Raw genomic sequence first — 16,260 nt, 5'->3', positions numbered from 1 at the left:
ATACCCTAAAATATTTAAGCCTTGGATGCCTTCTAAGCTTATTTCAAATGTACTGAATTCAATTAAGTTTTTCGATATTTTAAAATTATTTTCAATTCATTTGATTTTTTTAATTCGCCTTGAAGTTTTATGAATTTTTTTCGAATTCTTCTCTTTTATCTCAAATTATTCTAGATTCATTCCAGTTTTAGGAAAATCAATGGATTTTTTTTATTATTTAAATTGTTTCCAATTTATGTGGATTTTATTTTTAATGTATTTTGAAATTGTTTTAAAATCTTATGAATTTGTTCTGAATTTGTTACTCTGTAAGCGCGAAAAAGTACACTATAAGTTTGACAAAAAGTACCCTTTGGTCCCTATATTCAATCCCATTAATAAATTTTATATCAATATTTTCGTTATCATAAGACTATTATTAACAATTGTCACTTGCATTTTTTGCTCATTAGGAAACTGTGCTCTTATATATTAAATTATTTATAATTAACATTTTTGAAATACGAACTAAAATATTATAAATATATTGTATGACATTTACCTTTAATAAAATTCTGAACATAAAGAATAGCTGAATTTTTAGTTAAAAAAAAAAGTCATTTGCAAACAAAATTCCAATAAAATTGTTGTGTATTCAATATAAAATTTAATTTTAAGCACACTGCTGAACTTTTTACCTAAATTGTTGAATTTTCAAGCCAAAAAGACAAATTTTCATCCAGAAATAGGATATTTAGGATTTCAGTTTGAAAAATTAATTTTCAACAACAACAAAACAATATTTTTAATCAATTTATTGAATTCTTAAAAAAATTAATTTTTAACTAAATAGTTGAACTTTCTACCGAAATAGTTGAATTTTCAACCAAAAATAGGATAGGTTGATTTTTAGTTGAAAAAATTTAATTTAAACAAAAAAAATATATTTGCAACCAAATTCTTGAATGCTAAACAGAAAATTTAATTTTTCACCAAATAGTTGAACTTTATACCAGAAACAAAATATTTCAATTTACAAGCCAGAAAGACAAATTTTCAAACAAAATAGATGAATTTTTAATCAAAAATAGGATAGTAAAATGTTTAGTTAAAAAAATAATAATGAAAAAAAAATATTTATAATCAAACTGTTGAATTCTAAAAAGAAAATTTAATTTTTAAATAAGTAGTTAAACTTTCTACTAAACTAGTTCAATTTTAAATCAAAAATAGAATACTTAAATTTTCAGTAAAAAAATTAATTTTCAAACCAAAAAAAAAACAATAATTTTCAATCCAAGAGGATCTTAAATCAAAAATAGGATAATTAAATTTTCAATTTAAAAAAAAAATGACAAAAAGAAAAAAAATATTTTCAATAAAATTGTTGAATTTTCAACAGAAATGTCGAAGAATATAAAAAAAATGCTTCAAAATATTTCAAATCCTTTGATCATTTTATCAATTACTCCTCTGGATCAATTAAATTAAAACTTTTTTTAAAAAATCCATTGAATTAAGTAGAATAAATTTAGAAGAATTCGAGTAAATTACAAAAAATCAAGTGAATTCATAAAATTTAAGAGAATTCCAAAACATTTTAAAATAAATTATTAAGAATTCAGGGTGAATTCCAAATCTCTTCAAATCTTCAAAACCGTACAAAATACCTCACTTTTCGTGAATAAATTATTTAAAGTTCACTAAAATATTATAAAATCTCGTGAGATTCTATGATGGTATTTGCTGAAATTCTCGAAACTGAATTAAATACATTGCGAAGTTTAGAATCCTTAAAAATAAGTGAAATCCCCGGAAATCTTAAAAAACGTTATACATTTTTCAATATTTTAAAACCTCATACGTCCCGTAAAATCGTTCTATATCTTCTAAAATTCTAGACAATTTTATTTCCTAAAATATTTCAAAAGATTTTAAATCACTTCCAATTAATGAATGTAATTTAAAAATTCATTGAACTATTTTTAACTTCCCTAAAATAATTCAAATTAAAAGCTCCTGAAAATGCCGTAGAAGTTTTAAAAATGCCCTAAAATCTTAAAAATCCCTTCGATTATTGACATATATATTAAAAAATTCTCGGAATCTTTAAAAATACAATGGAATATTTTAGAGAATTCAAGACAATTTAGAAATAGTGATAGACCTGAAATGAATAGAGATTAACCCATAACTTAATTTATTTAATGATGTAATGATTGAATGAAATTGAAATAACGTACAATCATATGATGTAATAATGTAACAGTAGGGAAATTTTTGCCAAAGAGCATCCACTGCCTAAAATTTATTATTTGTATTAGGCAAATCTTTTATTTCATGTAATGACATTTTTGACCATTAATTTTCCGTCGCCAGAATTTATATCTTGTAAATTTTTAATATAGCGTTTATTTTATAAACGAAATAAAGAAAAAAAAAATTACAAAATCATGTATTTCAACCGCCAGTTTGAGCGCGCCTAAGGAGCGCCTCAAACCATGGACAACTAAAATTTAGTGCTCGTGAATTCCCTTTTTTTAAAGCTCTTTCGAATGTAACGAAGATATTCTCATCAAGTGTCTCGCGAGATAAAAAGATTAAATGAAAATTTCTAGATCTAAATTAAAAACAATTTTGTTAATAAGCATTTTATTGTACCTCGTGCCTTTTTGTCCAAAAAATTTTAATAGAATATTTGTCATGTCATTTTTCAAAACTAAAACAAAAAATACGCGTCTTATAAAGACATGATTAATTGCAAACTTTTAGCTGTTTCTTTTTTTTTTTTTTTTTTTTTTTTTGAGTAAACGAATTTCATCTATTTATATTTTTCGTAGCTGGTGCTTATTGTACACAAATTTTATTTTCTTATATTGAATGTTTTTTTTACGAATAAAACAAAACTACGCGCGCGGCTCGCTTCGCTCACAAGTTTGAGCGCGCCTAGGGCGCGCCACAATTGAATCTCGCGCTTCGCGATCGGATATTTATTTTTTGCATTTGAAATGCTTAAAAAAAACTTTATCAAAAAGATTTGTTTTAGATGGCAGTATTTATATGCGTCTTCATATTCTGAATTGTCTACTTAATTAAGTATAGTCAAAGATTAAGTTTCTCAAAGCTCTGTAAGCTTTGAGGTACACATTCTCATCGCGACACTCGCGCTGCGCGCTCGATTTCCGGCAGAAATTTGTAAACAGGTTTCGTCTTCACCTACAATGATAAAGCTTCAACAGAAAACTTATTTTTTAACAAAGTTGTTCGACCTTCAAGCAAATAATTGAAATTTTAACCGAAAATATAAAAATAGTTCAATTTTCAACCCGAAATATTGCACGTAAATTTTCAATACCAGAAATTTAATCTGGTAGCAGTTTAAAATAGAATTGTTTGTAAACGGAATAAAGAAATTTTTAAATAAAATTTAAAAAACTCAAATCTATTATCCTTGACAGTTATTTAAAGTACCTCTTACAGAAATTTCCTTAATTTTGCATTTTTTTTTAATTCACTAATTTTCCCTGGCCAATAAAATTCCCTTAATTTTTCCTGATTTACAGGTTCTCCCTGGCCAATGGCAACCCTATAATTAATTAACTTTTTGGGGAAATTTCATTATTACAGACTCCCAATGGATAATTTGTTCTCTCTTCTCAACTGAATTCAAATCTACGATGCACACATAGTAATTTACCTCACTGTATCTTCCTTTTCAGTGTATTTTAGTGGAAGTGATTACTTCCCAGTCTTCGCGAATGCTTGTCATCAAGAACTGGAGTGATGAGAAAACACTTCTTGCTCTAACAATCTGTAAGTTGCAACGCGACTATCACGAATTAAGCTTCGATTAAACCTTTTTTTAATTTCGAGTTAAATTTAGCCACGCGATTTTAATAATTCAATAAGTTTAATGTTTAATCTTCCAAATCGTTAAAAACTGGTAGCTGAGATTTGAAAATCGTAATTCTGAGTTGTTCGAACACTTATAGTTTACACGCTTGAAATAACTTTAAAGAAAATGTTAAACTTTGATGTTTATTTTTTTTTATCTCGAAGTAACTGGGTTCACTGAAAATATCTGGGCTGTCGCTCACCGAATCTTGGTGAACACAGCCACTCTTTCAAGTTTTCCTACGCCTTTTCATCTACTCTAGGGCAAAAAATAAAAAAAATTGAAAGAAGTGAGCTTTACTTTTTATCATTTTTCATTTTTTAAAGTGTAAGAAAATCACGAATAGATATATAAAAACATGTGATTTTATAATATTCTGAGCCTTATTTTAGGGCATATGTCTTTCCACGCAAAAACTTATTCGTGGTTGGTTCTGAAACAATCTATTCAAATCACTAGATTGAAAAAAATAATCAAATAGGAAAAGAAACAATCCAACATTTTTTTACACATTTCTAAAATTACTAATGTTAAAAAATGCTTTTTACAACAATTTAAATAAAAAGAGTTCTTTCACGAAATTTAGGTAAAAATTATTTGACCTCAATTAAAAGGACTCTCCAAATATTCGTAAAAAAACCCTTACAGATGGGAACAAATCATGAACTTAATATCTATTAAAAGTTTTTATTTCGTATAGAAATGAAATATACTTTTTCATGAATAATTTTATGAAAAATGAGCATGAAGAAAAACCTTTAAAAATATATATAGTCAATTGTCCAAAATAAAAAGTGCGAAATTTTTTTAGAAATACACGATTTTGGACAGCAGTCTCCATTGTACACTGAAGGCCTGACATGGTTCTCCATGACTTGGAGAAACGAACTACGTTCGTGATCGAATTCTCGGCTATGGCCGACTAACAGCATTACTGAATGGGTTTTCAATAAAATAAATTCAATTTTAAAGCAAAGAAATAAATCTTTAAGAAAAAATACACTTTCAACCGAATCAGTTGAATTATAAAAACAAAAATGATTTTTTTATGAAGAATTTGAAGTTTAAGCAAAGCAGACGAATAGCCGCTTGAGGATCTTGAACTATTTTTGTTGAACTCTCCTCTAAGGTGTGACGTTTCTCGCAGAAGACGCGCACCACCTTTTTCGCGAGGGGTTCTAGATTCGGAGCTTGAACGATGGCATGACGTGCTTCTCGAGCGACGCGCACCGCCGCTTGTCTTTTTTCCTCAGAAGTGTGACGTGTCTCGCGGATAACGCGCACCACCCTTTTTTCGAGGAGACCTCGACTTTGAGCGAATCGGAGATCCTGTCGATGAGCTGGATGATGAACTGGACGACGTCGAACTTGAACGCTTCCTGCGTCTCTTGGCACGTCTAACTTCCTCTTCTAGTTTTCGCAGCTTCTTCAGGATTCTTTCTTCTTTTTCATGCTTCCTCTTCTTTCCTCGGTGACTTTCATCTTTATTTTTTGGACTCAGGTTCCAACAAAACCACTTGAAACACTTTTCTTTTCAATTTTTGCCTTAGCTTTCAATGTGACTCGGAACGCACAGAACTACATAACGGAGAGTCTCGGGAAGACGGACTATGGTGCCATCTAGCGTACAAGCATGGCGGGCAAAAAATTTGAATTCAAATTTAAAATAACTGTGCCGGAACGAGCAGTAACTGCGTTACTAAATAATGTGATCCAGAGGACGAGCCAGCGAAGTATTATTAATTTTTTAATCTGACAGCCTATTTTGGCATCACTCTTTCATTCATTTTCATCCAAGAAAGATGAATTTTCAATCAAAAAGGTCAAATGTACTTAAAAAAAAAGAATATTCAAGAAAACAGTTGAATTTTGGACAAAAAACTGTACTTTTTAACAAAGTAGTGAATGTTAACTTATGTTAAATTTTCGTTATTAATTATGACTCTCATGAAAAATATTAGCAACGAGCGCGGTACAAACAATTTTTTATGAGAAAAAACTCTAATAAGAATTTGCTTATAAAAATACTGTTTATAATTATAAGGTTAAATCTGATTAGAATTATTTCTGTTCTTTAATTGAAGATGCAATAATTCCAGCTAATAGTGAATTTCTGTCTGTATTTTTTCTTAAGTTGAAAATTCTCAAAGATAAAATGTCTAATTTGGTCACTTTATTTGTTTATATATTATTGCTCTGTAAAAAAATCAGAAATTGTCAGCCACAGCTTTCTTAACATTTTGCTGATAAGCATTCAAAAAAAAAACCCTGTTAAATCGGTTAAGAAATTCGACCTGTGGGCGATTATGAACAGTACATTCCTATTCCAGACCAGGGTGGGGAGCACAGTGGGATGAAATAAAAAAGGGGGTTTGAATTTCACGAAAATAGTGACGTAAGATTTTTTTGTTTACTTAATTTTTATGTTAATACATACAGCGTAAAGTGTCGATTTTCGAATTTCGTTTTTCATCTCCTAGACAAAAATCTTCTTATATTTCTCTTCACTTGGATTCAATATACAGACGAATAAGGAGGGAACATTTTCTGATTGTAAAGTTAATTGTTATAAACAAATTGTATTTAAAAAAATCGAAATTGCGGTATGTTCGTTTTCGAGTTTCTTCGGTGTATTTAAGCGAAAAGAAATCGTTTATTTCTCTGACCTTGCTGAAATGATATTGCTAATTATGTTTTCTAAAGAGATTTCGCTAAGAACTACTATTTTTTATTTTATAAACCAATTATATAAACAAATTTACATATAAGGCGTTTTTAAGCGAAAAGAAATCGTTTCTTCCTCTGCTCTTATTGAAATGGTATGGCCAATCTTGTTCTATTCGAAAAATGTTACCAAGTCTCGCTAATCGTTAATTTCATAAACAAATTATGTAAAAAATTTACATTGCTATTATTTATAAACAGAAAATTTTTACTTTATTTTATTATTATTTAAACTCTATTGAAAATGAATTGTCTAGATGAAACTTTGTTATGTTTCACAACTTGTTTATTTTATAAACAAGTTAGGTAAACAAATGCACATTCCTGTTAAGATTATATTGTGAATCATTTTTCTAAACAAAACTTTGTGATGAAATGGATTTCGTAAAATTTTTTTTGTAGTCTTGTTGAAATTTTGTTGGCAATGTTTTTTACAATCAACTCTTGTAGAACAATAGAATATATGAAATTGATAAACAATTTGAATTACTAAATGCACTTCTTGCAATTTATTTTCGCTCAAAACTGCTAAAATGTAAATTTTCTTACATAATTTATTCATGAAATAAACAAATATTAATGACAAATTTTTTTTCCACAAAAAATCATTGGCAATATAATTTCAGCAAGGTCAGAAGACAAAACGATTTCTGTTCACTCAAAAGCGACTTATATGTGAATTTTATTATATAACTATTTTATCAAATAAACAAATACTAATGTATAGAAGAATATTTTCGGAAAACATCATTTCAATATCGTTTCAGCAAGGTCAGAAGAGAAAAACGACCCCTTTCGCTTAAAAATACTTAAAATATGCATTTGTTTGTATAATTTGCTTAAAAAATAAACAAATATAAATGAATGGTAAAATATTTTTAGAAAATAGCATTGGTAATATAATTGCAAAAAGAATAGAAGAAAAATCGATTTGTGTCTGCCTATACATTTCTTCGATGTATATTTTCTTATATGGTTTTACAGTTAGAAATTTCTATAGCCATTTTACTATACATGTGATGGAAGCAATATGCATATACGTGCAGTAAATTTAATATAACATTATCTTGTAAAATAATATACGTGTATAGTAAAATAGAGTGCATAAAATTTGAAAGTTCTTTGATGTATTCAAATCTTGTCAAACATTTAAAACTAAAATAATAACCTAAAATTTATTGACTCAATTCTTATTTATAGTCAAAGTACAACGTACGGGTGGGGTTTTCATGAAAATTTACTGTCAATGTCAGAATTTTTACTTGAGTACTGCTGCTTTTAGGTTAGTTGTCTTAATTATTCACTTAATTGAACATATCCACTTGAAACCCAGTATAATTTATGTTCAACTAGAGACAAATATAATGCTTTATCATTTATAATTGAAAATTACTGACAAAATTATTTTTAATTTGTGTGAAGTGAAATTGCCTGGCTCTTCTAAGAATTGATTAATATACATGCATATTAAATTTACTACGCAGCCTCTTAATAGCTATTATATAGACCGAGTTCTTGGATTTACCATACAAATGTATAGTAAATGTATATTAAAATTGCAAACATTTTCAACAGTGTTGTTCATAGAAATAATAAATAACATTCAATGTTAAATTTTATTGGCCACGTATCATCCTAACGATGAAAGCAAGCAAATGTCAAAGAAGAAATATACTTTGAGGACAAGTCGATTTTTTGTTAATACAATTTGATTTTCAGGATAAACTTTAAAAGTTAAATTTTTTTTTCTTAATGCGTCTATGCATTAAATGAAAGTGACGGGATATATGAGGAAAATTTTGGCTAGGAGTTGAAAAATAAGATTTAAAAAATCGATTCATTTAGATGAAAAAATTTTAAATTGCTCTCATCATTTTCTGAAAAATATTGCCCTGAATTTTTGATAAATTTTTAAATGCAAAAAAATGTAAAAAAGCTGATAAAATCGTAAAGAAACTTGTCGAGCCTAATTTACATATTATATTATAGGTAAAAATATTCCATCATGATATGATAAGCAAAACAATATATTTCTTCATAATTTTAAGTTTCTGGAAGTTATATAGGAAGACATTGGAAAGGAAACAATAAAAAAATTAATCAACAAATTGTGAAAGTTGCTTAAATTATCATAAAGTTTCCAAGTAAATGAACTGGCATTGAAAAAGTAACGAATTTTTCCGTCGACAAATGCCCGAATAATGCATTTTTTTACCAAAAAAAGACATAAAATGAATCAACAAATTATTAATGTTGCTGAAATTATCGTAAGGTTGCCAATTCAGAGAATTGACATCGAAAAAAGAAGTTTTTCCGTCGAGAAAAGCCTGAATAACGATTTGTTTATTTAATCTGTTAAAAAGAATCTTAAAATTTATCAATTAATAATAATGAATGCTACTTAAATTATAATGAAGTTCCCTCTTAAAAGGACTGACATCATAGAACACACTTTTTACGTCGACAAATGTCCGAAAAATGTATTTGTTTACTAAAAGTGTGTAACAAAAACTATAAAATAAATCAACGAATTATTAATGTTGCTGAAATTATCGTAAAGTTGCAAATTAAAAGGACTGACTTTGGAAAAAACGGTTTTCCGTCCACAATTTTCCGCATAATCAATTTTTTTATTAAATTCGTTTAAGAAATCATAACATTTATTGAATAATAATAAATGCTGCTAAATTAAATTCATTCCTCAGTTAAAAAGACTGACATCATTAAAAAACAATTTTTCCGTCGATAAATACCAAAAAAAAATGAATTTACTTACTAAATTTGTTTAAAAAGAAACATAAAATTAATCAATGAATTATTAATGCTGCCGAAATCATCTTTCAGTTCCCAATTAAAAGGACACAATTTGGAAAAAAGGTTTTCCCTCGACAAGTGACCGTATAATGAATTTGTTTATTAAATTGGTTTAAAAAATCATTAAATTTATCAAATATTAATGAATGTAGCTAAAATTATAAAGCATTTCCTAAATAAAAAGACTGCACTCATAAAAAACGATTTTTGCGTCGACAAACTCCCAAAAAATGCATTTGTTTACTAAATTTATTTGATAAAAAACATAAAAATAATCATTGAATGCATGATGTAGCTGAAATTGTCCTAAAGTTGTCTATTAAGAGTTATACCATTGAAAAAAAATTTTCCGCCGACAAATGCCCCCAATAATCAATTTGTTTATTATATTTGTTTAAAAAAAAACATAAAATTTATCAAATAATAAGAAATTCTGCTGAAATTATAATTAAGTTCCCAATTCAAAGGACTGGTAGTATGAAAAACGAATTTTTCTGTCAATAAATACCCGAAAAATGCATTTGTTTAACAAAAAACATCAAATTAATCAATAAATTATTAATGTTGCCGAAATTATCATAAAGTTTTTAATTAAAAGGACTGACTTTGGTACAAAGTTTTTCCGGTGACAAATGACCGCATAATAAATTTGTTTATTAAATTTGTTTAAAAAATCATTATATTTATCAAATAATAATGAATGTTGTTAAAATTATAAAGCAGTTCCTAAATCAAAAGACTGCTCTCAAAAAAACAAGTATTGCGTCGCCAAATTTCCAAAAAATGTATTTGTTTCATAAATTTGTTTAATAAAAAACATAAAATTAATCAAAAAATGACTAATATTGCTGAAATTATCGTAAACTTCCCAATTACAAGGACTGACATCGAAAAAAAATTCCGATGACAGATGTCAGCATATTCAATTTTTTAAATTAAATTTGTTTTAAAAATCCTAAAATTTATCAATTAATAATTAATATTGCTGAAATTATAATCAAGTTCACACTGAAAAACACTGGTAACATAAAAAACGAACTTTTCCGTTCACAAATGTCTGAAAAATGCATTTGTTTATTAAATTTAAAAAACATCAAATTAATCAATAAACTATTAATGTTGCGGAACTTGTCGTAAAGTTCATAATTATCAAATAATAATGAAAGTTTCTTAAATAACAATGAATTTTCCAATTAAAAGAACTGTCATTGAAAAAAACTCAATTTTTCCATTGACAAATACAAGAATAATGCATTTGTTTATTATGTTTATTTTTTAAAATCATAAAATTCATCAAATAATAATGCATTTTTCTAAAATTACCATCAGGTGTATAAGTTCAAAAACTAATATAAAAAAAGCAAATATTTCTGCCGACAAATGACTGAATAATACATTCGTTTATTAAATTTGTTTATAATATTAATAAGAATAATCCTAAGAGAAAGTTTCTTTATTATAATATTGTTTCCATCCAAATTTCTTTCAATATAACTTGAAAAAAGCCTAAAATTATTGAAAATTATAGAAAACACTTTGAACATTTAATTTCTTTATAAAATTATTGTTTTGATTATCGTTTCATGATGAAATATCATTATGCAATATAAATCTATAAGGCGTAGAATTGAAAAACTAAATAAAATTTGGGCTCGACAATTTTCTTTGAAATTTTATCAGCTTTTTGACCATTTTTTGACATCTAAATTGGTCAATATTTGTGTTCTACATTATTTCGTGTAAATAGAGAAACTTACTTTTTCATCGCAGAAATCCAGAAGATCCATACTCGAATTAAATTCACAAATATAGTGTCCTAGGCGGATATTAGTTTTAAAAATGTCAAATTGTGAAAGGAAATGCTGAAAATCTCACTCGAAAACCCAACACTACCAAAAAATACCGAATAAAAACGAGATTCGACCCTAACCTTAATTTCGAATTCGAATAAAAAATTTAATTCACGAAACACGTCTAAAGCATCAAAGTATCCTGAAAAATGTACTTAAATTTAAATTGAAAAAACAAAACGCGGTTTTCAAAATCCAAAAAAGTTCAAAGATATATTTACTCGAAATAAAAAAAAAAAAACACACCCGCACACTCCCGGAAAATACTGACAGAAAAAAGGGGGAAAACTTTTTCTGGCCTAACCTCACTTGCCCAAATTTGTTTTAAAAAGTATTTTTAATTTAGCCTGAATTATAGAATATTTAGCCACCAAGCGAGAACAAAAACGACTTTTGGTACAAAACAAATGACTGCGACAACAAAAGGCAATTAAAATTCGTCAAAAATTAAAGTATTTTGTTAGTACTGCAATGATCATTGTCCAATTTAACAATGGGTGCTACAATTAGTCACCGGAATTGTCAAACACACTTTTCACTTTACAAATTCTAACTTATTTTTCACAAAATCGAAGAAAGTCCATAATATAGTTTTTTTATATAGACAAATCCAACAGACGCAACTCACAGTCATTCCATTTTCGAACGCTCGAGCAGAACTAACGACAGCTTTCAAAGAAACAAAGGATCTCTTAATCTTGTCAAGTCAAAATTAAAAAAAGTCTAACCTTTTCTATTTTCAAGGCTTTTTCTAGCCTGATGGAAATTTTTAAAATAGGAGAAAAAAATGCGTAAAATATTACATGGAAGTTAATTATTGATCTAGAAATCTATATTCAAGATGAGAAAAAAGGCGGGATCTTGACTAACTTATTATCGATGAACTGCGCAAGCGGATTATTCAATCAGATACAGCGCGAAAATTCAAGCGTTTGCGAACCTAACTTCTTGTCATTTTTTTCCTATAGGAAAATGAAAGTATTAAATGATAAAAATTATAATACAAATTATATAACAAAATATTCCTAAATATATTAGTACTATCGATTAATAAAATAATGCAAAAAGCATTATAAGAAATCATTTCTGCACTCGTCTCTTAAGTCCATGAATTTGAATAATAATTTAAACCAATTTTCATTTTATTTTATTTTGCATAAAGTTCGCTGCATATTCAGGTAAAGTTATTGTGAGTACTGTGTAAAGAAGATTGTTAACAAAGTAAATGAATTCTTAACTAAACAGTTAAATTTCTAACTGAAAAGAAAAACACATTTTAACCTAATAGTTGCGCTTTGAACTACAAAATATCTGTTTCAACCAAAACAAGCCATTCAAAAAATACATCACGCTTTTTTTAGGCATTCTATACTCCCCTCACCTCCGTAATGTTTTTTTATATAGTAAGTGTGTGTAATTTTGACATTGGTGTAACGCTCTTGGCGACCTCCCCCCCCCCCCATCCACAATACAGCCGTTACGCATTTTTTGAACGAAGACAAAATTAATTAGTTAAATTTTCAGTTGAAAAATTAGTTTTTCACAAAAAATACAGTTTCAGCCAATTTTATTAATTTGCGACTAAAATGATGAATCTTCAACAGGAATAGATTAATTGTAAGCTAAAAAATCTATTTTTAATAAAATAGTTACGCTTTCAACTATGTAGTTTTATTTTCAACCAAATAGATGAATTTTCAACTTGAATGATGAATATTTACTTAGAATACTTTAATTTTTTACTAAAAATATTAATTTTCAACCAAGGAGATTACTTTTTAAGTAAGAATATTAATTTTCTGCAAAAAAATGAAATAATTAAAATGTTTAATTGAAACAATTAATTATTAACTGAATTGTTGATTTTTCAACTAAAATTATGAATCTTTAACTGGAATAGATTAACAAAATACATATAAATTTTATCTAAAAAGATAAACATTCACCAACAATTAAATAGTTATATTTTCATTTTAAAAAGTTAATATTTAACCAGAAAGGTGAATTTTAAAATAAAGTCATGCAATATTCCATTGGAATCGATAGATACATTTTCAGTTCATAAAGAAATTTAAAAAAAGAACTATTTTCAACTAAACTGATTAATTTTCAACAAAAATTATGAATATATAACTGAAATACTGGCATTTTTCAAACAACTTTTTGGATTTTCTAACAAAAAAATTAATTCACATAAAAAAGATCAGTCTGCAGCAAATAGTTGAATTTTGAACTAAAAAAGATCAATTTTTAACTGAAAATGAAATTGATAAAATGCTAGTTTAATCAACAATAATTTTAAACAAAAAGATAAATTTTCAACTTAACTTATAAATCTTTACCTGGAATAATTGAATTTTCAATGAAAAAGATGAATTTTCAACCAAGAAGACTGATTTCTGCCAAAAAATACAAGTTCACGAAAAAATACATGAATTTTTAACGGGCAAAGATAAATGGTCAACCAAAAATTAAACATATTATGGAATATTCAGTTGGAATCGTTGGATACATTTTCAGTTAAGACAGTAATTTTTCCAAAAAAATAAACCTATTTTCCACAAAAATCACGATTATTAGCTAGAATACTGGCATTTTTGAACCATCAGTATGAGTTTTTAACCAAAATTTGGATCTTTAAACAAGAATATTAATTTTGGTACAAGAATATTAATTTTCTACAATAAAAGAAGATTTTTTAATGAAATGAATAAATTCTCAAACAATTAGTTGGATTTTCAACCGAAGAAAGATCAGTATTCAAGCAAATCGTTAAATTTTTTACTGACAATGTTCAGTGTTCAACCAGAAATGGAATAGATCAATTTCCAGTTTAAAAAACAACTTAACTAAAATAGTTGAATTTTAAACCAAAAAAATGGATTTTCAGCTAAAGTGTTGAATCATCCACTGGAATATGTATTTTGAAAGTCGATAATAATTTTTCATGGTTTAGAAAAAATAAGAGAAACTTATAATGGTCCGCGCTTAAATGTGTTAAATTGAATATTATTTAGTAAATTATTTCATTTTTTATTTAGGATTCTATTTTTATGTTTATTTAAACATTTATTTTTTAGTTTATAAAGGATCAAAAATTTTCTTCATTCATCACAGGCTTCACAGTCTTTGCCCATTCACCTCTTTACACCTTTTTGTCGCTTTTTCATTGATGCACTCAGAAAAATGTTTGAATCAAACGAAAATTTGTTTGACCTCATACCAAAGATAGAATTTTTTTATTTAAATAACATTTTTTTGAGTTAAACAATGGTGTGTTTGAGTCAAAAACACTGGATTTGAATCAAATAAATATTTGTTTCATTCAATAAAATAATTGTTTCATCCTATATCAAAGGAAAAATTTGTTTGATTCGAACAAACATTTCTCTGAGCTACAAATTAAATTCTTTGGTTGCAAATTTCATAATCTTGATGAAAATTGAACAATTTTATTAAAAGGTTATCACTCTTGGTTAAAAATTCAACTTTTTTTTTTAAATTCCTCCTTTTGGGTTGAAGATTTAAAAATATACTTTTTTGTTGAAAATTCAACGATTTGTTTGGAATTTGCTTTTTACCTTAACTAAGAAATGTTTCTTGGTTGAAGATTCAACTCTTTTGTTGAAAATTTATTTCTTCTGCTACAAATTTGATCTTCTCTGGTTAATAAAACGACTGTTTGGTTGCAGATTTCACTATTTCAATGCAAATTCAAAAAGTGCATTAGAATATTATCATTTTTGGTTAAAATTTCAAATGTTTTGATAAAGATTAAACAGTCTGCATAAAACGTCTTTTCTTTCTTGACTAAAAAATTACTTTTGGTTTATAATTTAGTTCTTTGGGTAGAGTTTTTATCTTGTTTGTTTAAAATTACAACTGTTTCCTTAAAAATTACTCGATCTTGTGTTCGGATTCAACTATTTAGTTGAAAATTCATCTTTATTAGTTGAAATAAACGGTTTCTAATTTGAAATCATTTTTTCTTTAGAAATGTTAACTAGGTTTTTTATATTTATATTAAAAATAAATTTTTTCAATTTAAAATTTACCTGTTTCACTTTTATTTCAAAGGTTTTCTTTGTTAGTTGAAATTTTAAATCTCTTTTGTTTAAAATTTAACTATTGTGTTAGAAATTCCCTCTTTTTGTGTGAATTAATCTTTTTGGTTGCAAATGTAACTATTACATTTTTTAAAAATTTATCTTTAATCTTTGAAAATTTAACTATCTGGTTGAATTATCAACTACTTTCTTCAAAATACTATTTTTTTGCTTGAAGATTCGTCATTTTAATTGAAAATTCATCTCTTTTGATGAAAATTTAAATTTGACTAATTTTTTTTCAATCAATATTTTTGTTAGAAAATGTAACTGTGCCACTTTGTTAATAATTAAACTATTGTGTTGAAAATTCCGTCATTCTTTTGGTTACAAATAAGTGTTTTTGGTTTAAATTGTAACTAATTGAACTATTTTGTTTAAAAAATCGTTCTTATTTTAGTTGAAACATCAAATATTACATTTTTTAATAAAAATTAATATTTTTTGTTGAAAATTTAAGTACTTGCTTGAAAGTTAAACTCATTTGTTAAAAATTATGCTTTTGGTTAAAGAATCATCTTTTTGCTTAAAAATTCAACTATTTTGTTGAAAATTCATTTTTCTTTGTTCAAAATTAACTTTTCAACTAAAAATTCTATCATTACTGCTTTATTGGAAAACCCAACTCTTATCAGTTGAAAATTCATCTTTTTGGTTTCAAAATTTATCTCTTTTAGTTCAGGAGTTTTCACTTCTTTTTTCGTAGGAAATTAAATTTTTTAACTAAAGTTTTAACTATTCGATTACAGGTAAAAATATTCATTTTTAGTTGAAAATTTATGTACTTTGTGAAAAATTTGACTTTTATCGTAGAAAATCAATCTACTTGGTTGAAAATTCATCTTTTACTTGAAAATTTAACTATTCGTGAAAAATTCATCTATTTAGTTGA

This window comes from Belonocnema kinseyi, chromosome 7 (assembly GCF_010883055.1).
Source record: "Belonocnema kinseyi isolate 2016_QV_RU_SX_M_011 chromosome 7, B_treatae_v1, whole genome shotgun sequence".
Classification (NCBI taxonomy): domain Eukaryota; kingdom Metazoa; phylum Arthropoda; class Insecta; order Hymenoptera; family Cynipidae; genus Belonocnema; species Belonocnema kinseyi.
The sequence above is the reverse complement of the archived record's forward strand: the minus strand, read 5'-3'. Positions refer to the sequence as shown.